General features: G+C 41.7%; 1 long non-coding RNA gene across 2 annotated transcripts; it reads left to right on the top strand.

Annotated features, from left to right (window-relative positions):
• The first annotated feature begins 187 nt into the window (after window positions 1-187).
• Window positions 188-27,428, top strand: LOC106019679 (uncharacterized). 2 transcript variants are annotated; one of them, XR_002405850.4, is made up of 4 exons: window positions 188-544; window positions 5,196-5,315; window positions 17,462-17,562; window positions 19,280-27,428. It is a non-coding gene; the product is annotated as an uncharacterized lncRNA (long non-coding RNA). The 2 variants fall into 2 exon arrangements; XR_001194714.5 differs by lacking the exons at window positions 188-544; window positions 5,196-5,315 and adding an exon at window positions 14,655-15,330.
• Window positions 27,429-27,845: the final 417 nt, after the last annotated feature.

Raw genomic sequence — 27,845 nt, 5'->3', positions numbered from 1 at the left:
CCTCAGTGGAAATGATGTCACTTAAAAGGCTCGGGAAGCAAAATTCCAGCAAAATAAACTGCTTAGGAAAAGAAGAAAAAACAACAACCAAACAGAAACAGCTGGTTAGAAGAGGCTGGGCTAAGCTGTAACCAGACTGATAACTGCATTAGGTTTGGACAGATGAACTTAAAAGAGATAGCTTAAAAGAAAAGGGGTGGGGGGGCATTTATGGTGAGTCAAAATCATTCTTGATGAGCAAAGTCAGGCAAACATCAGTACTGTCATTACTACTTTAGCATGAGGAGGCAGTGATATTATCAGGACTCTGACTGCACTAACAGTCTTTAATTACTCTGACCCACCTCACCTGGGGTCTTCACCCTGCACCCTCTACCATGGGTGTCTTGGGGCTCTATTTAAGCTCAGCCTTGGGCAGTTTGCCTTGGTAGAACCTAGTTTATTGAAATTTTTGTTTGTTTTTAAGTTTCTTTTGTCATGTATGTTCTTTATCTGATCTTGTGTAATGCTTCAGTGCTTAGTTGAGCTTAACTGTTAGCTTAAGGTTTGTTCTGCTTTTTTTTTTTTATTTAGGTTGTTGTAGGATGGGCTCTGCTTGTTGAGGATTTTGTGTTAGAAGTGTTGCTGTATGTAGCTCTTCTTTACAAAGTAGCTAACTCTTATTTCTTTCTGGTAGTTAATAGCATGGTTACAAACTCTTCAAATTGTTAGAGTGCTAATCTGTGCCGTATTGTTCTAAGGTCACTTTTACTACTTATATTAAACCTGTGAAAGTTCAAACTTTTTAAGGTATTTAGTAAGTATAGAATAAAAACTAACTGTTCTTGAACAGCTTATTCATGAACTTGGTAGTGAGGAATGCTAGCTACATGGAGTGACTCAAATGATGAGTAAGATGTTGATACTAAATACAATAAGATTCTGTACATTGCTAGCCTGAACAACTGGGAGTTTAGAAAATGCTGTTGCCAAGGGAGGCCGTGAAGAGATACATGGGAGACACTGCAAGTGCCTGCAGAAATACCTGGGGTTTGTCATAACATATGTGGTAGTAACTAATTGCACAGTCACTAAAAAGAAATCTGAAAGAAACTAACATTCTACCTAACAGCAAGGTGTATAGGTTCTTAAATGCTGCTTTAAAAAAAAAAAAAAAAAAAAAACACAACTGTTTTTGTGTGTGTTTTTTTGTTTAAAATCATCAGCATAGGAGATAATGCAGTATCCCTATGTAGCTGGTTCCAGTGTTTCACCTTCCAGTAGAAGGCTTATTTAAGGACCTAGTCCAGGTTTGTGTAGTTAATTTAGCTGTCTTCTACCTGTATCGTTCTTGAATGCAGGGCAAACCAATGGGTCATGGTTTTGGCTGTGCAGTTATTCAAATGGTAACTCTACATATATTCAGAGAATCATCTAGGTTGGAAGAGACCTCCAAGATCATCCAGTCCAACCTCTGACCTAACACTAACCAGTCCTCCACTAAACCATATCACTGAGCTCTACATCTAAACATCTTTTAAAGACCTCCAGGGATGGTGACGCCACCACTTCCCTGGGCAGCCCGTTCCAATGCCTAACAACCCTTTTGGTAAAGTTCTTCCTAATATCCAACCTAAAACTCCCCTGGCGCAACTTTAGCCTGTTCCCCCCTCATCCTGTCACCAGACAACAGACCAACCCCCACCTCGCTACAGCCTCCTTTAAGGTACCTGTAGAGAGCGATAAGGTCACCCCTGAGCCTCCTTTTCTCCAGGCTGAACAAGCCCAGCTCCCTCAGCCGCTCCTCGTAGGACTTGTTCTCCAGACCCCTCACCAGCTTCGTCGCCCTTCTCTGGACCCGCTCAAGCACCTCGATGTCCTTCTTGTAGCGAGGGGCCCAAAACTGAACACAGTACTCGAGGTGCGGCCTCACCAGAGCCGAGTACAGGGGGACGATCACCTCCCTAGCCCTGCTGGTCACACTGCTTCTGATACAAGCCAGGATGCCATTGGCCTTCTTGGCCACCTGAGCACACTGCTGGCTCATATTCAGCTGACTATCCACCATCACTCCCAGGTCCTTCTCTGCCTGGCAGCTCTCCAACCACTCATCTCCCAGCCTGTAGCTCTGCTTGGGGTTGTTGCGCCCCAGGTGCAGGACCCGGCACTTGGCCTCATGCAGTTAAATATTATAAATATATATAATATGTATGTAACTTCACACAGTTAAATATTAAAAATACATATTAAATAAATACATATTATTAAAATATATTTTTTCTTTGCTAGACTGAAAGTATTGTGTGTTCTTGAAAGATAATTTCCTGTATCTTTATTCAGATCCTTATTAGACCACTAGCACATGTATGACTCAAAAAATCTGATGGACATATTTATATTGTTTTTTACCTTTTATTTCTTATTCAAATCTATCTTTTAAATAACTTCTACTATTCTCATGTTGAGCTAACTATTTTCTAATTTGTGTTTGTACATGGACTTTCTTTTTCTACTTCAAATGTTTCTCTGCTAACTGAGCTTTTTGATACTGGGCAATTTACCTCGTTTGTTCAGATAGTTTAGCTCTCTTCCAGGAGTACTCTCAGTAAGGTATTTTAAACTTAAGGTGTTGTGACTGCTAACTCCAGGAGTGCACAAAGGATGTTTTCTTGATGCAATAGTGCCTAAGAAATGAAAGCTGGTATTGTGGGCACCTCAGGGGCTTCTCAAAGATTAAGTCTTTCTGCTACCTTGAGTCATGTTGTTGCAATCAGACTTAAATCACGCTACCAGTTTGTTCCTACATTTCTTGGGCAATATCCCAAGACCTCTCTGAGCTGAGAGGCAGTGAATGGCCCTTACATTACAGGTACAAAAGGGAGAGATAAACAAGGCATGTTATGACTTTCTTCCCCGTCACTCATTCCTACTTACAGGTATGAGGCACCAGCAGCTGTAAGACCTGTACCATGTATAATGTTAGATGGATTCAGTGAAGATCTGGGGTGGGAGGGAATTTTGTGTAACAGTGCTACTGCTTGCTTGTGTGAATGCTATTTTGTTTATTCCAGATTAATCCATCTTCCTTTTGAAATAACAATTATAAGAGACATTGTAATATTGCTCTATCTTCAGATTACATAGTAATATCCAGGAATTGATTATTTAGGAAAGAAAACTTCAGGCTGTGATACTTAACAATATGTGTTACTGAATGGAGTACTTTTTTACTGTATACTTAGTAGACTTGGCATTCAAAGTTGTGTTCAGAGTTGTAGCAATTTTGTCATGACCTTACCAGTTTTTCGCAGCTCTACTAATTTTTGTTGCCTTAAATACAAGGTCTGTAATTCAGGATCAGCTGATCTCATCAAATTCCTTTTTAGCTCTGTAGTTACAGTACTGTAAGATAAGCCTAGTGATTATATTTCTCTTGTGTGATAGTGGTTATATCTGCAGAAAATCTTTTGGCCACTATAAACTAAAGAATGCATTTAGAGAGTTAACTTTCTTGGTATGGAATACTGAAGACTAAGACTGCAGAAAATAAAGAACACATTTTGGTACCTAATCTTAAGGGGAAGAGCAGTTTCAAGGGCTCAAAGAGCATGAAGAATAGGATTGTTATTCAAATCTGGTTCCCACAGAAAATGTCAGTCCTGATGAAGTTAATGGGACACAGATTTGGCAATGTGTGAGGTCAGGAGACTGAGAGCAAAACTAGTCTCCCTTGGAGTTATATCTTGCACAGCACCCAGATTGGAAGGGTCATAAATGTGTGTCCCAGTCAGTCTGGCTGTGCTTATGCAGTGTCTGTATCATCAGAATAATCCTAATGCCTCAACAGTGGTGGTTTCTGTAATAACCTCTCACAGAAGGCAACTGATGTTGCCTTTTGTTTGTAAGCTCCCTGTGGCTTCAGACAAATGTCTTTTAATGTTGGTGTTTGTAGCTGAACTATCTGATCTGATGAATGCTTCCAGGTTTGCAAAACTGCTGTGGGAAAAATCAGAAAATAAGCATCATGACTGTCCACAAACCCACATTTTAGCTAATTGATAATTCTCGATGTGAACAGTGAGTACCATTCTTTAAGCTCCAGATACTCTGGAATATAATTATACATGCTTCCTCCTTGTTTTTAAGTGTTAATTTAGCAGGTACCCTTATTTTTCAAACTTTGGCCCTTCATCTTTCTTTTCCATATCCAAAGAAAGAGCAAAGTTTTTTTGTGAAAGTACACGTGGAGATACTGTATTAATTTTCAAAATAGGATTTAGTCTTCCAAACTGCTTGAGTAGTACACTGGTCTAAATCAGATGCTACTTGTATGGAATTAACTTGAACTTTTTGCATTGTCTGAAATTCCTATTGTAACAATAAAATCATATTTTCTCAATTGCCTATATTTTGCAGATGTTGATAAAGCACTGGAGTGATGCCATGTATTTTACAGAATTTATTGTTATTTCCATGGTTCCCCAGATGTTACAGTACATTAAACTTGTTGCTGTAATAGAGGAACTCTTGCTGAATTTCTTAAAGTACAGTGTTTCAGTGTTAAAGAAAAATCCTCACCTTAAAGCAAGTGATGTTGTTAGCACTATTTTGTCAAATTAATCATTCAGATAACAAGCAGTATAATATACAACTGTTTCCTTTCTCTTTCAGTCTCCTTCAATGAATGGCAACATCTGCATGTCATTTTTCTCATGTGGTTTTATTGTTTGGAATTACTGATTATTTGTTATGATTTATAACTGCAAAATTCTTTGATGCTTTAAAACAATGAAGCACACTTGGAGATACTGAAATGAATCCAACAGATGCATTGTCTGAGTCTGTATGATACCAAAGGAGAGTGCTACAGTTGACACAGGAATATTTCCTGCTGGAGGTTTGCCAGAGAAAAATTGGCAGCAGTCACATTTTTTATTGCAAATCTCCTCTAATTTGTATGTTTAATAAAGCACTAACATCTGGACCCACAGGGTAAACTCTGGGTACAAACAGCACAGCTCTCTTTAAAATCATTATTTGCACACTTTTTAGGAATGAAAAAAAAAAAAAAACAACAAAAACAACCAACATGATACTGGCTTTGGGGCCACAGTGTTTTAGCATGACTACGGGTTTATGTGGAACTGCAGTGTTAGGTCAGGTTTGTTCTTTCCTGCAACTTCTATTCAATTACTGTCTTCTCTTTATGGTCACAGAGGGATTTCCCCAGGCTTCTGCAGGCAGCTGGTATTGGTGCCGTTACTGACTGCCACTGGACAGCCAAGGAATGAAATCACAGGAACGGGGAGCTCTGCGTGGGGATGGCCTCCTCTAAGGTAAGGTGCAGAGCAGTGCTCTGAAGGTATCAGTCATTCTGGCAGCTGAGAAGCTGCACATGTTGTTGAACCCCTTATCCCTTCCCTGTTTCTGTTCCTCCTCCTCATCCCCATATACATAATTGTATAGCAATTAGTGGGTATGTGCACAGGGCTGTAAGCATGGGCATGTGGCCTTATATCTTCTGCAAAGGCTTTTTCCATAGCAAGAAAGAAGCTGTGCTGAATGCTTACTTCTGCTGTGCCAGGTTGCCTTTTAAAATAGCTCTACCCGAACCCTGTGGGAATCTTGTTGGAATTTCTTCTACATCTCTGGCTTTCTCTCACTTGTTATATGTGAATCAAAACCTGAGGCCTCCTCAAACAGGAGGCATGACAGGTTGGGTAGCATTTTCCTTGGTAATATGTGTTGCCTATATAAAAATGTAGATTAATCTATGGCAGAAATATGCTGGGGTATTTGCTAAAACGTATTCTATTGTATTGCTGACAAGGACTCAAATACTCATAAATTACAAATAGTAATGTAATGCTGAGGGCGGGGGGGGGGGTGTGGAGAAGGCAGGGGAAGTTATTGTGGCTGCTCAAGCTTCGAATAGGCTCAGGAGCACTTCATCCCCACATCTGTCTTGGAATTTCACTCCATAAACTGAGTGGCTGGATAGAACTAGACTATCAGTGACTTAGGGGGACAAAGGAGTTACTATAAAGAGGGCAGTAAGTTCTTTGTAGACTATTTTCTACTTTCATGCCTTACATGAGTTCACCCATTTGCACAGAGCTGAATAAAAAATACAATGTTTGGGAAAAAAAAAAAAAAAAAAAAAAGTAGATCAGCTTGTGCAAGTACTGTGTGGGTAAGAACCACTCCATAAGCTAAATAGGAGAGAATTATATAAAACTTATGCAAAAGCATGCATGTGGAGTCCTTGCCTATCAATGCTGATCATGCAACCTTGACCTGGGTGTTCTTTGAGCATAGCAGGATGGCCTGTATTTAACACTTTCAATGTCTTCATGTTCTGGTATTTTCCCTTTTGCAGACGCATTTCTAAAATACTAGTGCTAGTGTATTTCTTTCTGCTGCTGCCTAATCTAAGATGTCTTTTCCTTCTGGTGCATACCCAACCTGTTTTTTAAGATGAACACTTGCAACCAAGTAATTAATCACTTCTGAATATCAAATTTGTACATAATCAGCTTTTTACCCAGGGGAATAGCATATTAGATCTTCCCTCAGCAAAATGAAAAATTCTTTCTTCACATGAAATCACTGACAGCATGTAATTATTACAAAATATAACTTACATGGAAATAGTTTTATAAAAAATAGATTAGTGTATCCTTTGTGTCCTACATATCCTTCTCTTAGGCTGCTTCCTCAAAAGTAAGCTTCCTTCTCTATGATTGCATCAATAAATCTCATGTCTGTTTGTGGTCTCCTGTTGATGTATTCTGTCAGTAATGATTTAATGGCCTTTTTTAATAATAACAGCAGATATTAATGAGAACTGTACTACTTCTAGCATGCCTGGGGTCTGGAGGGAACATGAATGTAACAGCCCTGACTCTCTTAATTTTATGCTTAACTGGAAGACACCTTTGTGTTCTTGGCATTTTACTGCCAAGTACTGGCCTCATTTATGTTCAGATGCCCATACTTCAGGCTGGATGGTGGCATAATGAGTATAGCTGGCATTGATCCTTCTCCTATCCTCCACATTTCACTTGTCCCTTGTCTTCCTGCAGGAAGCCTTGCTGCCAACCCTGTGTCAGATATGAAGCCCATTCTCTAGTCAGTAGTCCCTTCGGGAACAATTTCCAATCCTTTTCTGCAGCTTGTGTAATGCAAATGAAGTGGGATGCCATGGGGCATTTAATGTATGCGGGGATAACTACATATATTAGGGAAGGGCTGATGTTTGTTAATCTTTACTCCATTTTAAAGATCTCATAGCAGAAAAGTCTATTAAATCTACTAATTGTAATCGGGACTTGTGGATTTGGCGGTTTTCCCTTACTCCCTAATCAGCTTTACTATTTCTGCCAAGCCACCCCTTCCTTTCCAGAGCTGACAGAGCTTTGTGGAGTTGGACCTGAGACAGCCAGATTGTTCCAACTGCTGAAAACAGAGCCATGGATTTCTTTCTACAGTTGTAATGACTTCTGCAATAGTTTGTTCTTCTTTCATCTTATTTATCCCCTCAAGGACAAAATTAACTGTTTCAGTGCAGACTTGCATTCCTTCCAGAATGGGTTAGTCTATTGTATTGTGTGCTTACGCCCTCCTCTGTGTAAGAAGGGGGAATGAGAGCATCATAAAAGGACCAGTTGAACAACTTCAGGGATAAACTCTGAAGCTTTCTTTGTTCGAATATATCACGTTGGATTGCAAGCTATTACTCATTTCATGTTCAATTGCTAAGAAATAAAGGTATCCCAGAGCAGAGGAGCAGTACCAAGCCTTATGTTCAGAGATAAGTGTCTTTGGGGTCTTCAAAGTATATTAAACTTTCCTTAATCATTAAGCATGAGCTTAGACTTCACTGGGGCACAAAGCCTAGTAGGAAATGGATGCAAACTTTAGCTCTTACATGCCATTCTACACCCTCTGTGTATATCTGGCTTGTAGTTTGTATTTTTTAACTGCCTTTGCAACAAATGATCACTGACAAAGCATAAAATAAGCACATTCTGTTATGGATATAGTAAGTGTCTGTGCAAATGCATGTGTACGTCTCTATGTAATCTGTTTACTAGAGAAGCAATTAGTAGCACTGACTTTGGCAACTTCTGAGATTTTTTTGAAAATAATGGTGTAGATGTAAGAGTTAAAACTCCTGACAAGATGGAAACTGGTGCATACTGGATATTAAGATGCACAGCTTGCTATTGGAAGCTTGCAGGCCAGATTATTGATGTATAAATTTCTAGTGAGATGAAGGTGTTTACTTAGGTAGAAGGCATAGGTGGAGTTGTTGAGGTTTAATTTTGAATGTGGCTAATCCTTTAGTGCTTGACAGGGCTAGGTCCAGGCACAGGCAAAGGAGGCAGCAATAGCGATGCCAGGATGAGAATGAATGGAACAGCAGCTGCTTCTGTAAAACAGGGCACATGGGCCTCATAAATCCTAGTCACTTGTCTGTGATAGAAGCAGCTAACTCTGAGTGTAACACAGGTACTTCATCCTCAGGGCAGTAAAACTTAGTTTAAGTGGATAAGAAGCCTTGAGACAGCTCTGGTGGTTGACTTGCATTGCCTGTGCCTTCCAGATGAAGTGTGTACAATTAACAGTTTCACACAAAGTTTTTTTTAAATAAAAAAATTCAGATAAAACATTTATGAATGGTGTCAGACATAGAGGTAGAGGACATAGTTCGACTTACATGGAATGAAATAGAAGAGATGAGCAGAACTATTGAGGAGAAACTTGATTGTGTCAGAAGGGCAGCAATCTGAATGCTTCTAAGGTCTGAAGACAGGAGGAAAACTGGTGAGATGCAGACATGCAGGAGAGTTATTCAACACATCCAAACTGCAGAGAAGGCTCTTGCATCAGTTGTGAGGCTTTGTGAGAAGACTCAGGTGCAGACAACTCTCAGTGAGGGAAGAAAGGAAGGGATAAAGATGATCAATGACTAATCTCATTAAGAAATGTTGCTTTTATTTTTTTACAGTTATATCCAGAGAATTGTGATATTATCTGTAATAATATCTCCAATTGCTTCTGAGTACAATGAGTAAGTTTCCCCAGTGGCTCACATCCAACTTTCTTTGTTCTGTGCTTTATATGATGGAATATTCTTCCCTTGCCCAAAGGGTGATCTCTTTCATGGCCTTTAAACTGGCCAGAGGCTGCAGAAGTCCAGGCTGCAGATTCTTCTGCATGTCTAAATATAACAGTCTCAAAAATCAAATTTATTTACACAATTTCAGATGTAGCCACCTCCAGTTAATCCAAATATTGATGGATTTGGCTGGAATGTTAGCATGTTATGAGATTTTTCTTTACTATAGTGCTTTGGGGAATGATGCAAGTGCCACAGTATACCATACTCATCATCTAGTGATAACTAATCCATACACATAAATGTGTACTGAATTGATCTACATGTTAGTTTGCTTTGTTACATGTATTCCCCCAGGCTTTCACTAACTACTGGCTACTTCATGACCTTTACCTGCTTGTTATTTCTTTGCATTGCTTTTGTCTATCACTCAGATAAAGCAGTGTGTCACTGATACTTTTTCTATGTCCAAGTTTAACAACTATCATCAGGATTGAAAGTCTCTGGAACAGCATTATAGTTGAGTTATGAGTGTGCTGATGTTAAACAGGTAAAGTCATCGAGGCTTACATAAATCCCTTTTTCTTGTTTGGAGAAAAAAATGTTTAAATGGGTAAGAACTGTTTTCTGAGCATAATTCTCACCTATTCTGTTACCCGCTGCTGAGCATGCCAGGGCCATTTTATATAATCAGGCAGTTGCATAATTACAAGTGATACTGGACAGTACTATTAAATGTAACCATTCTGCCTTAGGGATGACTTCAGCATTATGTCAATGGAATCTAAGTGCCAAACTACCATTATGCTAATTAGAAGCAGAGCTTGCCCAGAAATGTTGTGCGGTCCTTAAGGATTTAATTCAATTTTATCCTTAGATCAATTTACATGAACAGTTCTACTTCAATTTTATTTTGTATCAGTTTATATTCATAAAACTGAAGTGGTTAAATATTTAATTACCTAGGGAGATAGGAGTTTGCCTCCTGCAGTAACAGAGCAGGCTCTATGGAATGCTTTCCCTTAGCTGAAAGCCCCCCCAAAACTGATACTGCAAACTTGTGAGCTAATAAGAGCAAGATGGAATCAGGGAGTGTAGGATGCAGAAGATCATGTTTTTGTATGATCTTAGTGCCTTCAAGTTGTGATGTTGCTGGGTGTCAGGAGGAATGATTCCTAAACTAACACTTGTGTAGCAGAGACACTGTATGGTGTACTGCTTCATTCCCCATCCCAAGCACTTCGGTTGCACATCAGGCCTCCACTGTGACTTGCTTTCCAATTACTCAAGGAAGTAAAAATCAAGTGCTGGTAAGCTGTAAGTCAGATGCCAGGCCTCAACCAAATAGGGGAAATAATGCTCCTTAAGAACAAGGAGATAAAGGCCAAATGAAAAATGTTGAGGTGACTTTGCAAGCGTTTGAAGAAAGTGAAGATTTCTCTGAATATGTGAAGGACTAGAGTTAGGAAACTGGATTCTGGGATGCCATCCTGTTGCCATGCATCTCAGTCAACCTCAATGCAGTCTCCGATGATTGTAGTGAGATCTGAACTGCTGTTCAAGTGGCAAATTGGCAAAGGCATGTGGCTACCTAAGAATGTATGTAGACATTGAGCACTGACTGTAAAAGTAGGCTGTCATGAGGTGCTCCGCTGGCTGGAAGTGTTCTGGGAACACATCTGTGGCTGGAGGTAACACAGAGTGCTGGGGGAAGGAGCATGAACTGGTTATGGTTTGAAAAACAAAGCTATTAGACAAGGGAGAGAAAAGGGAGGGAGAGCATGGCATTAGATTTTCTGGGCATTAGTGACTGTGGAGGGAGTCAGTTACAGCTTCATAGTTTAGTGTAGAAATTTATTCTGCCTCAGAAATTGGCCACAGGGCAACAATGCCTACCAGTCTCACAACTCTAAATCTTTCTGGCTTTCAGACAGGTTTTGCAGATGTCTTTTCTGTGCTTAGACACTGCTTCTGCCCCCTCAATTCAATGAGGAAATAGGAAGTATTCTACCGGACACCGAAGCACAGTTATTTCTAAGCAGGGGAGCTATGCTGATCACCACTCTGGACTTGGTTTTTAAATGCAGTCTCTGAGGGGAAAACAATTGCCAAAACAAAAGCTACCTACTCCAGTGAAGTAAGGTGTATTTATCCTTGTTAGTTGGAACCATGTCAACAGTGAATAGCTCAAGTTTGGGTGGTGACCTTAAGACTGCAGACTGGATTCTGCTGCCTGTAGCCCAGCCCATATACTTCAGGTAAGCCTGTGTGTTCCCCCCTCTTCCCAAGGGGGAAGGGCCAGTATTTCAGTGAGTATGGTTAGCTCTGTGCTTTTAATGGTGTGGTTTGATTTACTTCCTCCAGATAATTTCAAGTATTTCTCAACTTAAAGAAGAATGAAGTTCTAATATCTGCATTTTACAGCTAACTTCACAAAAGATTCTAAAATTAAAATCATATGTATTAATAGTTCTGATAAAATTATCCCACAGTATTGATAGATTGAGGGACTGACATGAGTTTTGAGTTGAAAAACATACAAATGATGCATTATGTATCTGTCTCTCTCACTTTTAAGCAAGGAATTCAAGATAAAGCAATAAAGTCTTTTCCACCTCATCTTTTGGGAGGTTTTTGATGCACTGGCTGTTTTATCTTATATCCTAAGTATTGCTTTATGAAACTTTGAGCTGTTTGGCTTATTTTGTATTACTATTATTAGAGGAAGGTTGTAAAAAAAAATACAGACAAATGTGGTGGTGACTCTGTTTCACTTGGGTATGTCTTAAGTTAACTTAATAAATGCCTAGTTTTTGACTAGTAAAACTAGTGTAATACATTATCACTTATCTTAATGTTCTTCTGAGTTTGTACTATGGTTCCCTGCAGAAGAATGGAAGCATTTGCCAAAAAAAGAGATTCACTCTGAATTTGCAAAATTTGAGACCAACAGCTGTTCCAGAGCCAACAAAAATAAAAAGCATGTAGCAGGTGGTACCATGTATGTATGTCTAATTGTAGTCCAGCAATCTGCTATCTGGTTACCAAACAGTAAGGAATTTGATCATGATTCAGGCAAAGGAGGGGAGTAAAAAGAATGACAGAGAAAGTTCTGGCTCAAGCAATTACTGCCTTTATAGATGAGAGTAATCTGTGCAGCTAGGAGCAGTGAGATGTTTTCTTTTTCTTGTTTGAAATGTTCTTCTTTTGACTACTCACTGTTTAGAAGAGCTGGTTGTAGGTGCCAAGCTGTCAGGAGAAATAATGGCATGTCCATTGCAGGGTTCATTATAAGTAAACCTGACTGTTGGACTTGCTATATCAGTGACATGCAGCTCGTGGTCCAGAGACTGATGTGAAGGAACTGTACGAGTCCTCTAGGGGCTTGCATTGCACATAGTAAATCCTCCATGTGTACATACTCACACCTGCACTTAGAAGGATCAATGACATGACCATACTTCTTCATTTGCACAGTCCTGATGGCAGTTCACTTGAGCTCTGTGAATGGGCTGTTCCTACTCAGCTTTCCTCTGGACTCTGTCCAGAAAGCAGTTTATTTGGATTTCTGATGACCAAAATATTCTCCCTCTTCCCTCAAACAAAGAAAACCTTTGCTTGAAACATCCCATGTGGGAGGATTTGGATGAGGGTGGAAAAACTAGTGTTTCTTTAAGACAAGGGGAAAAGAACTGTTGTCCACTAGGACTGAAGGGATCAAAATAAATAAATAAATAAATAAATCAGAGCTGCAAAATGCATGGTCTTGCAATTAAGAACAAGAACAAAACCCTCTGCAATGAAATGTGAGCCATTCGGGGGAGTGGCTTGGGTATGAAGTCAATCATGTAATCTCCACGGGCACTCAATGTAAACCAGTTGTGAAAAATACATCTATTAGGATATCTGTTTCCCTTAGATACAAAGAATACTGTTTCTTTGACATAAAACCCCAGTGAGAACTCCTATTGCAGGGAAGGACAGGGCTAGTCTCTTCTACAAGAAAATATCTAAGGAGTGTGATTATCTGCAGAAAGGCTGAAATAGTTGCCCTTCGTAGAGCATCAGAGGATGAAGGCTGGTGGGAGGGAAGAAGGGGGAGAACTGAGTGTGGTTCAGGAAAATGTCAGTATCAGGATAGATGAGCCTGGGCAGCTGTGAATAAATTGAGCCTGAAAAGATTGCAGCAGTGTTTGGGATCTGGAACAGCTTCCTCTGAGAAAAATAGTGCTGAAACCTGATTTTTTTTGTTTGTTTTTCTTTGTTTTTCCATGAGGTGGTGTAAGTTTATGATGGGGAATTGGATAATGTGGTGTCTGCAATAGCAAGGGATCATGTTCAGAGATCTAGAAGGCCTTTTCCAGCTCCACACTGCTAGTCCAAAAATGGCCTACTCAGCATGTTTGCCCTGTATAAATAGTCTGGGATTCAGAGAAACTCCAATGTCAGCAGTAGAGTATTTGGTAACAGGAGAGGGATCTCTAGATCAGTCATACACAGCCAAAGCCTTATCTTAGCTGCTTGTTCTGCTTCAGATAGTTGCAGGACCTGTAAGAATGGGTTTAGAAAATGGATTTAATATGTTAAGACAGGCTGGATTTGAAGGTGACAGGAAGCTGACAGATATTTGACTTCTAGGAGAGGAAGAAAATAGAATTATGGATCATGGTGTAATACACAGCTGGAGAAGAGATGAAACAGATGGAATCGGGCTATATTATCTACTAAGCTTTTTAAAATGTATTTTTGAGAAGAAATGTTCCAAGTATACTAGACTAGCTTTCTTTGGCCAGTATTTTTGTGAGTTGCATTGAAATGGGAGTGAGAAGAACTATGATAAATGGGTTTACCAACTGACTAGCACAAGTCTAGTTGGAAAGATAAAAGGGTGGCATGGGAATTATGCTTCATAAAAGGACTGACACTGAAAAAAATATAGTACAAATGAAGACATTACTCTACTTCGGGAGCTCTGAAGAAGGATAATTACTGCTGCTCTTCATGTTAGAGATTTTCAATGAGATGATTCAAAAGAAACAGAATAAAATGAGCGAGGGTATGCCAGCAATTGCCTTGTACAAGAACTGGCAGGAAGCCTCCTCTCAAAGTGCTGCATTTTTTGAGAGGAGCTCAAGTGCCCTAGTGGTGACCAGGATGGATAGGAACATTATTGTTGGAAACTCCGGAGTTATCATTACGAAGTTTGGTCAGAGCTAGCACGGTGTGTATTCGGAGTGTGATCCTCTTCCCATTTAAGCAATAAAAGCCTGAAGCCAGCAGCCTTACACAAAGGTAAATCCAACACAACTGAGGGGAGCACTGACTTCCAGCTGCTTGGGCTCCAGGTTCTGAGGGTGATTTATTTTCATCACAAACTGTCAGTTTCTGCTGAGCTTTTCACTGACCCCCTAAAGGTATAATTTGTTTGCATTTCCTGTGATCAAATCCATCCTTCATCTTATTGTCAGTCATTCTCTCACAGAATTAACTGAAGATTGCTTTTCTTTAATGATGTCTTACCATATAGATAAACCATAAAGGGTTTCTTTGCCTGGAGGACATGAAGTGTTGCTAATTTAAACTGATTTATGAAGCGTCTTTTGATGCTTTCACTGAGCAGCACACTAAAGCCACTTTTCAAAAACATAAAATCCAAGAGTTCAGTGTTCCCCACTCTTTTCAGAGTGGCAAAATTTGTGCCCGCACAGTCCTAGAAGTGTCATGTACCCCTGAAACAATCATTGAAGGGGTTATATCATAACTAGTTTTAACAGCTCCCTGATAACACTGCAATTGTGCAAAAAACACAAAACCTTGGAGTGTCTGGGGTAAATGAGTGTCCAGGGCAAAGCTAACAAGACATACAAACCCGTATTTCATTTTGCAAATTTTCTTCACAAAACTGACCTAAGGCTAGAGTAAGGCGAGGTCTCTACACAACTCTGAAGGGGCTTTGGTATAACAGAAAGCAGAAGAGATTTGTATTATGTTCTTAGAGCTTAAGTGGGTTGTTGCAAAGAGGATTTGACAAATCTAAGGGCTGAATTGCTGACAGGTGAGGTGGGGTAGCTGTTAATGCCTTCAGACTGCCTGAAAAGGCTGATCTCTGAATGGGCAAAAACAGTCAGGTATTTGCGGACTGAAGCTTCTCTGGCCTGGCTGCCACTTTGTCTGCTGTCAAATGCTTCCACTTGAACAACTTTCCTAAAGCAATGAGCAGTAAATTGGTGAGTATAATATTTTAATTGTTCTTTCCAACTGATCACAGTGAAGAGCAAACAGTGCAGAGTGAGATTACTGCTGCTATGCAGCTCAAAGCTAGAACTATCAGAAGCCAGAGCTACGCTTGCTGGTGCCTGTGAATTTGCTGGCCTTCAGTTTTCTTACTTAAAGGCAGCAGAAACAAGCTCATGGCTTTCTGATCCTGGCCATGCTGCTTGAGGAATGCTGATGAGGTAGATACGGCTGCAGCACTGACTCAAAGTGGTCTCTGTCCTGGAGGCCACAGATGGGATTTTCTCTTGGATATTGAAAAAACTGCCAGGTGTTTCCAGCCCCAGAGCCTCCAGGGAGGGGCTGCCTCTGCCCTCCCTGTACTCACATGTACCCATGACTGAGCATCTGCATCCAAATAGATGAGAGAGTGCAAAGCTGCTGACCAGGAAGTTTTTCATACTTTCCTCCCACCTGAATGAGTGATTACAAACCTGCTGGATCACCTGTCTGGTTTCCCACTCAGCTCTGAGGCGGTGCCATTGATCACAAAGGAAGAGCTGTGCTTCCCATAAGTATGGGTTGGAAAAGGTACTCCCTGATATCCCATCTTTCTTCTCTATGCAGCTCCTATAAAACTGATGTTGGAAAAGCATTTTCCTCATCTTTTATTGCATTTCTTATTTTTAGTAAGAACTGTCCTGGTTTCAGTTAGGACAGAGTTAATTTTCTTCCTAGTAGCTGGTAGAATGCTATGTTTTGGCTTAGGATGAGAAGAGTGCTGATAACACCCTGATGTTTTAATTGTTGCAGAGCAGTGCTTATACTAAACCAAGGACGTCTCATCTTCTTGCTCTGTCCTGCCAATGGGCAGGCTGGGGGTGCAGTAAGAGCTGGGAGGGGACAGACCCAGGACAGGTGACCCAAACTAGCCAAAGGGGTATTCCATACCATATGGGGTCATGCTAAACAATATATAGGGGTGGCTAGGCAGGGGGAGGGGTCCGGACTGCTTGGGGTTAGGCTGGGCATTGGTCAGCGGGTGGTGAGCAATTGCATTGTGCATCACTTGTTTGTACACATTATTAGTAGTAGTACTATTATCATCATTGTACTATTATTATTATTGTTATTATTATTTTCCTGTCTTAATAAACTGTCTTTATCTCAACTCACAGGCTTCACTTTCCATTTCTCTCCCCCGTCCCAGAGAGGGAGGGGGGAGGGTGAGCGAACGGCTGTGCAGTGTTTAGCTGCTGGCCGGGTTAAACCACGACAAGAACAAATGGCAAAAGATACTTGCAGGTGTTACAAAACAGAGGAAATTGCTTTTTAATTTCCATGTATGGGCAGCAAAAAGCAGATCCCAACAGCTGAAGCATTTGGTTCTGCCATGCTTTTGGGTAGTGTGAAACATGCATGGCAAGCAAATTGCAGCCTGTTTTCTCTTAAGCGTTTTGGGTGGAGAGGAAGGGTTCCCAGTGCCATGTGGTCCCCATTGCCTGCTCCAGCAGGGAGGCTGCCAGCCCCCAGGGGAAGGGGAGGAGGCTCAGGCTGGGTTCAGACTTGAGACTTGCTTGAGGGGGTGAGGCAGCTAAACAACCAAGGGTTTTATTGCGTCCTCCCCTCTTAAGCGAAGCTCCTCACCACGCAACAATTCTTACCAAGTGCCAGAGAATCCCTTATGGTCACATGAGCCTGTTTCTGCTTTTCCCAGTGGGAATGCATGACAGCAATAGCTTGTTTTTCTTTATATAGTAATATCTGGCCATATGTTAAACGCTTTGTGTTTGGGTGGGGTACTTAAGCTGTTTGTTCTCTTATGCCTATGGATTCCCTGACTTGGAGGCAGTTTGTTCAGAGAATATCCTTGCTTTTCTCATACTCTTCCTGTTCACTGCTGAGAACCAGTGTTGTTCTCTAAACATTTTTAACCCATTTTGCTACTTTTCTGGTGATAAATCATTAATGGCAGTTATTTCCCACAAGGATTTAGGAGAGGAGAGGAGCAGCAAAATCCCGCAAAACTTTTTTTGGGTATTATGACAGTATCCTGTGACTTTCTTCTAGTTTTCTGTTAAATGAAATTTCTGATAATCGCCTCCTGATAATAAAAATGTCACTTTTTCTTCTTTTCTTTCCTAGGACCACAAACAGCACCTCCATTAGATCCTGAGCCTTCTCCCAAAGTCACCTGAAGTCTATAGGACTCTTTAGTGGTTCCTGAAATCAGATTCTACTTACTGGTATCAATTTCATTAATGGCTTTGTTTTTTCTACCACTGATATTCAAAATTACTTCTGTTCTCCAAGTAGTCTGTGGGCATAAGGAGCTCTGGCATATGTGAGGTAATCATGGATGATCTGGATGAAGGTTTACAGGGTCAAGGACTTAGCAGGCCCTGGTTTTTAGGTGGAAAGTAAAAATGTGGAATACTCTTCTCATTGCAGAAACACAAGAAATTGGTGTACAGAAAACCACAGTACAGCTGCTGAAATGCAACTGGGTTGCATTTCATGCATAAATAAAATTTAGAAAGCAATGTCCTTCCTCTGTGCACAGAAGTGCAGAGGACAGTCTGAGACAGAGGGTCTAGTTTTCAGTGTTTTTCTCTGTGTGGTCTCCAAAACAAGGAACTGCTGGTGAGAACTCAAGTGGTAAATAAATAAAACAATAATAATTAAAAAAAAAAAAAACTGCTGTAAGTGGAAAAAATGCATTGGTTTAGGTAGTAATCGCCAGCCTTCCAACTTTCTTAAAGTGCTGAATTCATTCAGATGGCAGAAGCTTTGTTGAAAGATGCAAGGGAAAATGATGTTAAGGGGGAAAAATGCTTTGTAGAACAACATTAACACTGAAGAGCAGAATCCTTTTAACTATGTTGTTTTCCTGTTTTACACCATGTTTTCAGCAATTAACATTTGGCCAGCCTCTGTCTGGCTCACGGCTCATGCAGAGAGGCAGGGGAAAAAGGGGTTGTACAGGATGATACCTGTCAACAAAGGAGGATAGAGTTCTGACCAATTCCCTAGCTGCCTACCTGATAGGAAAATACCGGCATCTCAGACTTGTACAGGACCCAAGCTTTGAGCTACTATTTATCTAATATGTGGTTCTGGCCACACATTAGATAAAAGATTTAAGCCAGTAAGCTTTTATACACTTGTGCTACAGGCTGTGGAATCACACAGGCATATTGGAGAGCAAAATACATCTTAGGAGTTTGTAGTTTACTTGGTCATCTTGGGTTTGAAGGTCTCTTGCATGTGGAATTTTCTCATTTCCTGACAGTCACAGCTTGGTAAAATAAACCAAGTTATTTACTCTTACAAAATATAAACCAGGTTATTTACTCTTCTCATCACCTTTACTGTTGCATGATGAATGATGCATAAAGAAAAGGAAAATGAAAACATTTGCAGTGACACAGATCTTGGATGAGCTGACACTTTCAGCACAAAGAGGACTTGTATTCAGGTACTCTGTGGCAAAGCTCCGTCACCTGCTGTTGGTATTCTGTCAATGGACTGGCTGCTGCAAAATAGATGGAGTGAGCAAGAAAGAGCATAGTCTAGATTTGAAAGGTCAAATGCCATAGGTGTAAGAAAACAGTAACATTCCTTATTGCACTGGGCATCCATCAGTTTGGGAAGAACTCCAGGTATAATCTCTTTCAATTATTTCTTTCTTCAGCATCTCCAACATTTTCCCTGTGGGAGAGACCAGTCTATGGAGTGTAGATTCAAAAACAACAGTGATGACTCATGCTAGAATCAAATGCAAGAGCTAGGAGTAGGTGGCTTGTTTCAAACATTTTCTGAAGCAGTAAGCAGTTTAAAAGCAGTATGTCTCTAATTAGGTGTTGCTGATTAGTGATACCACTGAAATCTATTGCACTTAAATATAATTCTAGAATACTCTTCTGTTATTCATAAGCTTTCTATTTAATATTCTACTTGCAGGGTCTAAGTGAAGCTGCCTGGACTGGCTGTCTGTCTTAACCTTCTCCAAAGAAGGAATATTTCCAAGTCAAATCTTGCATCAAATGAAGTCTAGGGGAAAGCTGATAAAAGCAACTAGGCATTCACCACATAGGATCTGGAGAGGAGGGAGACAGCTCTGCCTTTAAAATCTCTTCCTGCTTAAAAAGTGATTCTCTGTGTCTTAAATAGCACATCTTCAACTCAGCATTTGTCCCTGAGAAATCTGTTCGATGGTGTATAATTAAACAGCACAAAATACAGATGTAATTAGTATTCTGCAAAAATAGCTTTTGCACTACCAGGCACTGAAACGCATGTTTGCATGCACTATTTGCAGGCTGTTCTTGCATCCTTGATGTACCCCTGTGCCTATGTCATAGGAGCCATCTACCTGACAGCTCCCCATCAGAATTCTCCCCCCCAAAATTTGGGAGTTGCTCCCTGATGCCTCCCCTTGCAGTGTGTGGCTGGGTGGGGGCTGGGGGAGGAATGCCCTGGGAATGCCCAGGGTGCTTCCACAGCCTGGCTCCTTGGAGCTGTGTCAGTGTATGGCCTGTAGGCAACTGCATTTGGTGTTGGCATAGCTGAACCTAGAAACTCCTTGCTCACTGACAGTCTTTGTAGCTTGTGGCATGAGAGGAAAGGGATGTCTGCCAACACACCTGTTTTTCAAAACATTAAATGCTCTGAATCAAGTGGTAGCATGTTTTGACAAGGTAAGTTATCCTTTTTGAAATGGCCTTGGCTAGATGTCTCATTCATTCTCATGAGCCTTGTTTGTACTAGCAGGCTGCTGCTCCAACACAGCAACGTCACCTAGTGCTTTTAAGCTTTATACATACTGTACCTGCAGGACACGCTGCAAACAGCCAGGAAGCCCCAAGAACCTGTGTTTCAGGTGCATTAGAGAACAAATCCTTCCTCCCTTCCGTTTAAGGCTGTTTCTGATCTGTGCTCTTTAGGAGAGGACAGTATGTATGTAGGTTACTGAGAACTGTTTAATAAAACCTGCCAGTAAATCCTTTGCTGCACATAGATCAATCTCTCCACATACAGGGAATCAAAATCGCCTTGTTGCGGGTTTCTGGATGACTTTCAGAGTGTGGTGTGATGCAATCAGACAGGATGCTCTTGGTATTGCTTTTTGTGCAAGTCGTGGGCCACAGGGTATTGTGTCTAATTTGGCAACTTGAGCCTTAATTCTTAAATGAAGAAGACAAGCAGATAAATCCTGGCAGCTTTTCTTCCAAAGAACAATTAGTGACATCATAATGCCTGGTTAATGTAGTAGTTAACTGCTGACTATTACAGTCCTTTTTGGAGGATTAAAACAATGTATCAATAAATCAGCGTATAAATTCATAGCTTTTCTGAAATTTGATATTTTTGGTGAATGTTTTGCCCTCTGACTGATGTCAATGATTGATCTGGACAAGCATAGTGCTGGGCTGTGTGCTAGGGTACTAAATCTTTCTTTTCCCCCCTCCTTCTCTTTTTTAATCTTGCATTTTTTTGTAAGTCCATAATAGAAGTAACCATTACTGAATTTCTTACTGAAGTTTTACTAAGTTTGTTGGAATCTTGTGTTACTAAGTCTAAAATTCAGAATAAATATGTTTATTCTTTCACCTTTAAGTTTGTTTAGAGCACAAAGAGGGTACAAAGAATAGTTTTGCTGAATGTGTTATTTGCCTTACAGGTGTCAGTATAGCCTTTAAGTGCAATAAATTCTTTTAGAATACATGAGAATTAACTTAGTGTTATTTCATGGTAAGCTTTGGGCCAAAGTGCAGGCAATGTTTTTCTGTCAAGGTTACCAGGACAGAGACAGCTGTATGAAGTGCTTGGATATTTTATGATTGTGTTTCCAAGAAGGGAATCTGAAATGAAGAATTATTAAGATAAAGTTGGACTGCCCAACTTTATTTTATTTTTTACTCTGAGGGAAATGTGAATTGTAACTCTCAGATGTCATGAGCTGTGGCATATCCAGGTACAAGCCACAGCATAATAGGTCTTCAGAGCCATGAGATGAATGGTGGTCATTACTACTGTAACAGAACACGCTCCTGTGAAAAGAGATGACCAGTTTGGGGGACTTTTTCAGGAAATCCTTAGAAGCATTCACCTGGCCTAGTGGAGAGAGAAGCCTGCCTTGAAACCAGGCTAGATATTTGTACTAAGGGGAAAAAACAACCCAAAGGTCAAGTCAATGCAAGACAAGGAATCTAGGTCCCAGGAAGGAAAGCTCTGAAATAGCCATGAAATAGACAGATCAAGCCTGGTGAATTTGGTTGACAGAAAGCCCAGGCAGGGATGGCAGTGTTGCCTCACCACTGCTTTTAAGGTAAGCCTCTACATCCCAGACCACTACTTTGGAATGTGACTTATTTGTGCCCATTAATTCCAGCTACTGATGTTAAATTGTCACTACTACAAGATGAGCTGTAGCATATTCTAGCATGCCCTGTCTCTCTTGACAACACATCGTCATCTCCTGTTCCTCAGTGGCTTTGGTGTTCCAGGACCTGTGAGCCTGAATGTATGGCCAATCCACCCAGCTCTGCAGCTGTCATGGTTTCAGAATTGGAGAACTGGGGGCACGTACAGAGTAATCTGTGGATTGTAGATCTTTTTTTTTTTTTTTCCCTAGAAGATATTCAGTTTCCATTTTCTGCAGTTGTGCCTGCTTTCCCGATCAGACATCATTTAACCATACTGACAGTATAATTCCTGGGAGAAGTATCAGATACTCCTGTGTCACCCTTCAGAATGGTGGCCTCAGATACAGGGGCACTACTGGTCTCCTCTGGAATCCCTCAAATAAATCATAGAATCATAGAATATCCTGAGTTGGAAGGGACCCTTAAGGATCATCAAGTCCAACTCTTGACACCGCACAGGTCTACCCAAAAGTTCAGACCATGTGACTAAGCACACAGTCCAATCTCTTCTTAAATTCAGTCAGGCTCGGTGCAGTGACCACTTCCCTGGGGAGCCTGTTCCAGTGTGCAACCACTCTCTCTGTGAAGAACTTCCTCCTGATGTCAAGCCTAAACTTCCCCTGCTTCAGCTTAACCCCGTTCCCGCGGGTCCTGTCGCTGGTGTTAATGGAGAAAAGGTCTCCTGCCTCTCGACACCCCCTTACGAGGAAGTTGTAGACTGCGATGAGGTCTCCCCTCAGCCTCCTCTTCTCCAGGCTAAACAGGCCCAGTGCCCTCAGCCGTTCCTCGTACGTCTTCCCCTCCAGGCCTTTCACCATCTTCGTAGCCCTCCTCTGGACACTCTCCAACAGTTTCATGTCCTTTTTATACTGTGGTGCCCAGAACTGCACACAGTACTCGAGGTGAGGCCGCACCAGCGCAGAGTAGAGCGGGACAATCACCTCCCTTGACCTACTAGCGATGCCGTGCTTGATGCACCCCAGGACACGGTTGGCCCTCCTGGCTGCCAGGGCACACTGCCGGCTCATATTCAACTTGCTGTCTACCACGACCCCCAGATCCCTCTCTTCTAGGCTGCTCTCCAGCGTCTCATCGCCCAGTCTGTACGTGCAGCCAGGGTTTCCCCGTCCCAGGTGCAGGACCCGGCACTTGCTCTTATTGAACTTCATGCGGTTGGCGATCGCCCAGCTCTCCAACCTATCCAGATCCCTCTGCAAGGCCTTTCCACCCTCAACAGAGTCCACAACTCCTCCAAGTTTGGTGTCATTGGCAAACTTGCTCAAAATACCTTCTATTCCTACATCCAGATCGTTTATAAAAATATTGAAAAGTACCGGCCCTAAAATGGAGCCTTGAGGGACCCCACTAGTGACCGCCCGCCAGCCTGACGCAGCGCCATTCACCATAACCCTTTGGGCCCTGCCCGTTAGCCAATTGCTCACCCATCGTATGATGTTTTTATTTAGCTGTATGGTGGACATTTTGTCCAGTAGGATCCTATGGGAAACCGTGTCAAAAGCCTTGCTGAAGTCCAAAAAAATCACATCAGCTGGTTTCCCTTGGTCCACCATACGGGTGATCTTATCATAAAAGGAAATCAGGTTAGTTAGGCAGGACCTGCCCTTCACAAACCCATGCTGGCTGGGACCAATGACTGCTTTGTCCCCCAGGTGTGCCTCAATAAGTTCGAGAACCATCTTCTCCATGATTTTACCAGGCACTGACGTGAGACTGACAGGCCTGTAATTGCTAGAGCAGCAATTTACCAAGCCCCATCTGAAGTTGCACAAGCGCAACTGAGCTCAAAGTCCCCCCTCTCCCCCCCCCCCCCTTTTTTTAGAAGCAAGCAGAACAAGCTGAGTCATCCTGCCCATCATTCCTTCAATTAAATAATCTCTCTCTGTCCCCTATCTTCTTCTATCCTCAAACTAGTTCCAGCTGCTTTTAGGATCCTTTCATCAGTGTACCTAAGCTGCACAGGCTGATTGGGTGCCTGTCAAACCCTCTGATGATGCTGGGAAATCCGTTATGCTCTGCTATTGAATTTTATTCTGGTCATCTGTGTGCAGAAGCTTGCTTTTCCAGGTAATTGGCTGAATTGAGCAGTGAAGCTTGTTTCACTACAGGCATGAGAGTGCAAATAATGAAGTACCTGTTGTGTGATATATTTTCATGATGCTGATAGCCTTTAAAACATTTTCCAGTTCCAGCCTTTCCTATGGTGTTGTAAGTCTACCTGACAAAGTTATTGGCAGTCTTGAGCTCTTTAGATGCTACTGCCACAAAAGATGCATCTGTTTTTCCATTAATGTCTGAAGTGGTCTTTGTGTGTAACAGCACTCTGGGCTGTTGGGCTGCTCATTAGTACTGTGTTGGCCACTGCACTGTAACTACAGCTGAACAGTAAGCAGAGAAACATCTTATTAATTCAAGGAAATATATTGTCATAGAAACAATAGAAAATAATTTAACTTTATCAATCAGACTCATACAACAAATATCTATTTTTGAATCTAAATAATTCTTTAGATCCCAAGATAGTTGCAGAGTTATAGATTTATTTTTTTTTTCCCTCAACAATATTGGTATATGCTAGGCTGAGTTTATTTTTTTATTGGTGTTTTACTAGAATATTCAATGTTTCCAGCTTTCACCAGGAATGCTTCACAGAGCTTTTCCCAGGATACATAATTGTTATTTTCATTGGACAGGAGACAAGTCTGATAACCTGCTACTTCGTATAAGCATGTTCCAGTTCATTGAATGGTTGACATAAAATTTTTAGTTCCTGTTTAAAGTCTATAAAGCTGCTGCATATTTATAATGCTTTCTCTATAATCCCCAAGCCATCTCTTTCTTTAAATTTAAAGGAATTCAGATGTAGTATCTCATCTCCTTGTTGTAAGAGGTGGATGACTCACTCAGAAAAGAATGTGTATTCAGAATCTGCTCATCTTGTTAGTTTCGATATGGTGGTATGGACCTTGTAGAGACATAGGGAATACTGAAAAAAAAAATTTACCATCAAAAGCCTGCCTGCTCCACAGGCTTTATTGCCTGTAGGCACTTTAATAAATGATGTGTTAATTGAAATGAAAGCTTTTAAATGTTTTCTGAGGGCAAGGGCAATGATAATAAAGAATTAATTTTCACATCTAGCTACTTTCAGGTATTTGGTCAATGCAAGCAAAGCCAGCGATTTGCCTTTCTCTGTGACCAGCTCTGTTCCTATGGTAGAACTTGCTCTATGCCAGAAGTGTTCCCTCTTGTTAGTGATGGTTATGGAAACTAAATTTCCACAGTAAGATAGTATATTCTTTTCTATGCTTCACAAATAGAATAAAATCTAGGCAAAAGGTTTCAAATGGGTACAATTATTGACTGTTGACAAGTGATGTGGGTGTACTTTGGAGTTGTGTTGAGTTTTCTTTATCATTTCAGGTAAAATCAGTGCTAAATATTCATATACTAGCACCAACGTAATCAAAGCTAATCAGAAATCAACATTATTTACTTGTGCATGTTTGTAGTTCAACTTCTATTGGTGTTTGGGAGAATGGAATAAAATATTTCCCATTTAAGCTTCAAAGAAGACAAGCAATTTCAGAAAGGATGTTAGTTGTTACTGGTAGGCTGCTTGAACACAGAAAATGCAAGACCAACTTAAAAGCTCTAATGAAAAGGGGAATTATCTTTTTTTCTTCCAGCTTTATACATATTCATGCCTGCTTTGAGAGTTCCCTTACACAGCTGAGCACGGAAATTGCAATTAGTGAAAGTTACTCTACCTTCATGTTAAAATTTGTGAGAGAGAAAACAGACTAGAGCAGCTCACCTATTCTTGGGCACCAAAGACAAATTGTTGTGAAGGAAAACATTTCCTTGACTTGTTTTGATGATTGGCTTTTCTATAGTTAGCATCTGAATTTTAATGGACTTGGACACCATGTTTTTATCTGAAGTGTTTCAACCTAGAAACTGTTTTGTCTTATGGGGACTTAAATCCTGGAATGTATGCAGGGAACAGAAATAAAATGTATACAAAACAATGAAAATGTTTTCAGATTTGAAATAAATATGAAGTAGGTACTGGCTGGAATTCAGTGTATTTCCATTTTAAACATGGAAAGCATTTAAAGCAACATGGGGTTAGATTCCCACGTAGTACTATATTTCAGACCAAGCTCAGTGGCAGTGGAACTAGGGGTAGCAAAATCTCTTTGGATTCTGCATGGCAAGTGTTAGTTTCTCTTCACAGGACCATCTAGTATGCGACAAAGAAAGAATTCTTCAGTTCAACCTAGCAGATTTGCCTCTCAGGAGGAGAATTATACTAGGCACTTGAGATACTTTGCATAAAGTCCCTGTGTGCCTGAAGGCCCTGCCACTCATGTGCTCTTGCTGCCAAGCAGCATGCAGTCATCCGTTGTTTCATTCACACATTCAGAGGAGCACAGACACATCTTAGAAAACTGCATGGGAATCGGCCTTTGCTGATGAGGTAAAATAACAGCTGTTCCAAGATACTAAATAACAGAAGAAAGATCAAGTTTTCAGGTGAAATTTTCTGGACCTCTGTAACTACTCTGCATTACTATCTATATAAGCTATGTGAAGTGACTTGATTTAAGCTGGAAATGGTGAGCAGACTTCTAGTAGCTATCTTTCACCTATGTCAAAATGACAGGAATGAATCAATGTGCTAAATATTTGCTTCCCATATTGATCTCTGAAAAAAATGTAAGTGCCTCAGTCTGTTGAGGCTTTTTTTCAGGAAACTACAGCTGGATGATGGCTGTTCTCTTTAGGAAAATAAAACTGAATGGGGTTATTTATTCTCACAGAAGCCTGGGGAAGTTTTGCATATATCATGTGAGGTAATATAATGTACTAAGCCATTTCTCCTGCTTTAAGAACGTTAGATGTTGCGTTCCCTCATCTGTGCCTGCCTTGCACATTCCCTATTTACAGCTGAGCAGAAGTTTTTCTTTCACTTCCCACTCATCTTGACTGGATATGCTGAGCAGGAAGGACAGAGCCTGAGTGGTGAGCAAGCTCAGCTTTCCATGGGCTCTGATGCCTTCTGCGAGGAGCCCACCTCAGCCCCTCCCCAGGGCTGCGAAGGAGGTGGCCGAGCTGAGCCCCTGTGAGGGGAACTCACCATCCCTGCTGCCCACCTGCTGCACGAGGCCTCCTGTCGCTCCCCGTGCCCCCCTGCCTACCCCTGCGTATCAGTTTTCCCCACATGCTGCGAGGACCTAGCCCCTGGAACCGATCGCTGCCAGAGATGAAGATTGGGAAACCAGTTCTGAATTTCTGTCATTACTCCAGCAGAGTTATCTGGGACCGAAACAGCTGCACTGCACAGGCCTTGCAGCTGTGCAGGGTGATGTTGTTCTCCTCCCCTGACAGGTATAGGAGGGGCTGCGCAGTTTGTGTGTGGGAGGGTGTAGAGGCACCATTTTTTATTTTATTTCATTTTTTAATAAATAAGCAGCACGCTGCTGTTGCTTGCAGCAGACTGCAACGAGGGGCAAGCCAAGTCCCGACTCAGCCCCTGAGGGAGCTGGGCAGGCAGAAGGGAAGGCCGAGGCGGCCACCAGGGGGGGCTCGGGGCCGGTCCCTCGCTGGGCTCGGGGCGGGCACGGAGCCGGCGTGCCCCAGACCCCTCCCCGGGAGGGAGACCCCCGCCCCCCCCCCCCCCCCCCCTCCCCCCCTCTCCCCGGCACGGCTCCCGCAGCCCCCGGGCCCCGCGGGTCAGCAGGGAGCCAGCAGGGAGCGGGCCGGGAGCTGCGGTAGAGCCGAGCCCCAGCCGCATCCCTTCCGGCCTGAGAGTGGCTCGCTGCAGAAATTCGCTATAGCAACAGGAAGCCTCGTTGGCAGCGGTTTTTAATTACGGTCTGAAACTAATCAAGGAAAGGAGAAGCTTTTGAACGCAGGAAGCTAAAGAGCTAATCATCCGTTTGAGTGCCTCTTTCCAGGGGGGATGTACAAGCACTCCAGCGCTGCCGAGCTCCCAGCACGCCAGCCATCTGCCAAATGGCTGTAATGCGCAGGCCTTAGGGGAAGGGGAGATTCAGGGAAACCCGAGGGATTTTCCA

The sequence above is a fragment of the Anas platyrhynchos genome, chromosome 11 (assembly GCF_047663525.1).
Source record: "Anas platyrhynchos isolate ZD024472 breed Pekin duck chromosome 11, IASCAAS_PekinDuck_T2T, whole genome shotgun sequence".
Lineage (NCBI taxonomy): Eukaryota > Metazoa > Chordata > Aves > Anseriformes > Anatidae > Anas > Anas platyrhynchos.
The sequence above is the reverse complement of the archived record's forward strand: the minus strand, read 5'-3'. Positions and strand labels throughout refer to the sequence as shown.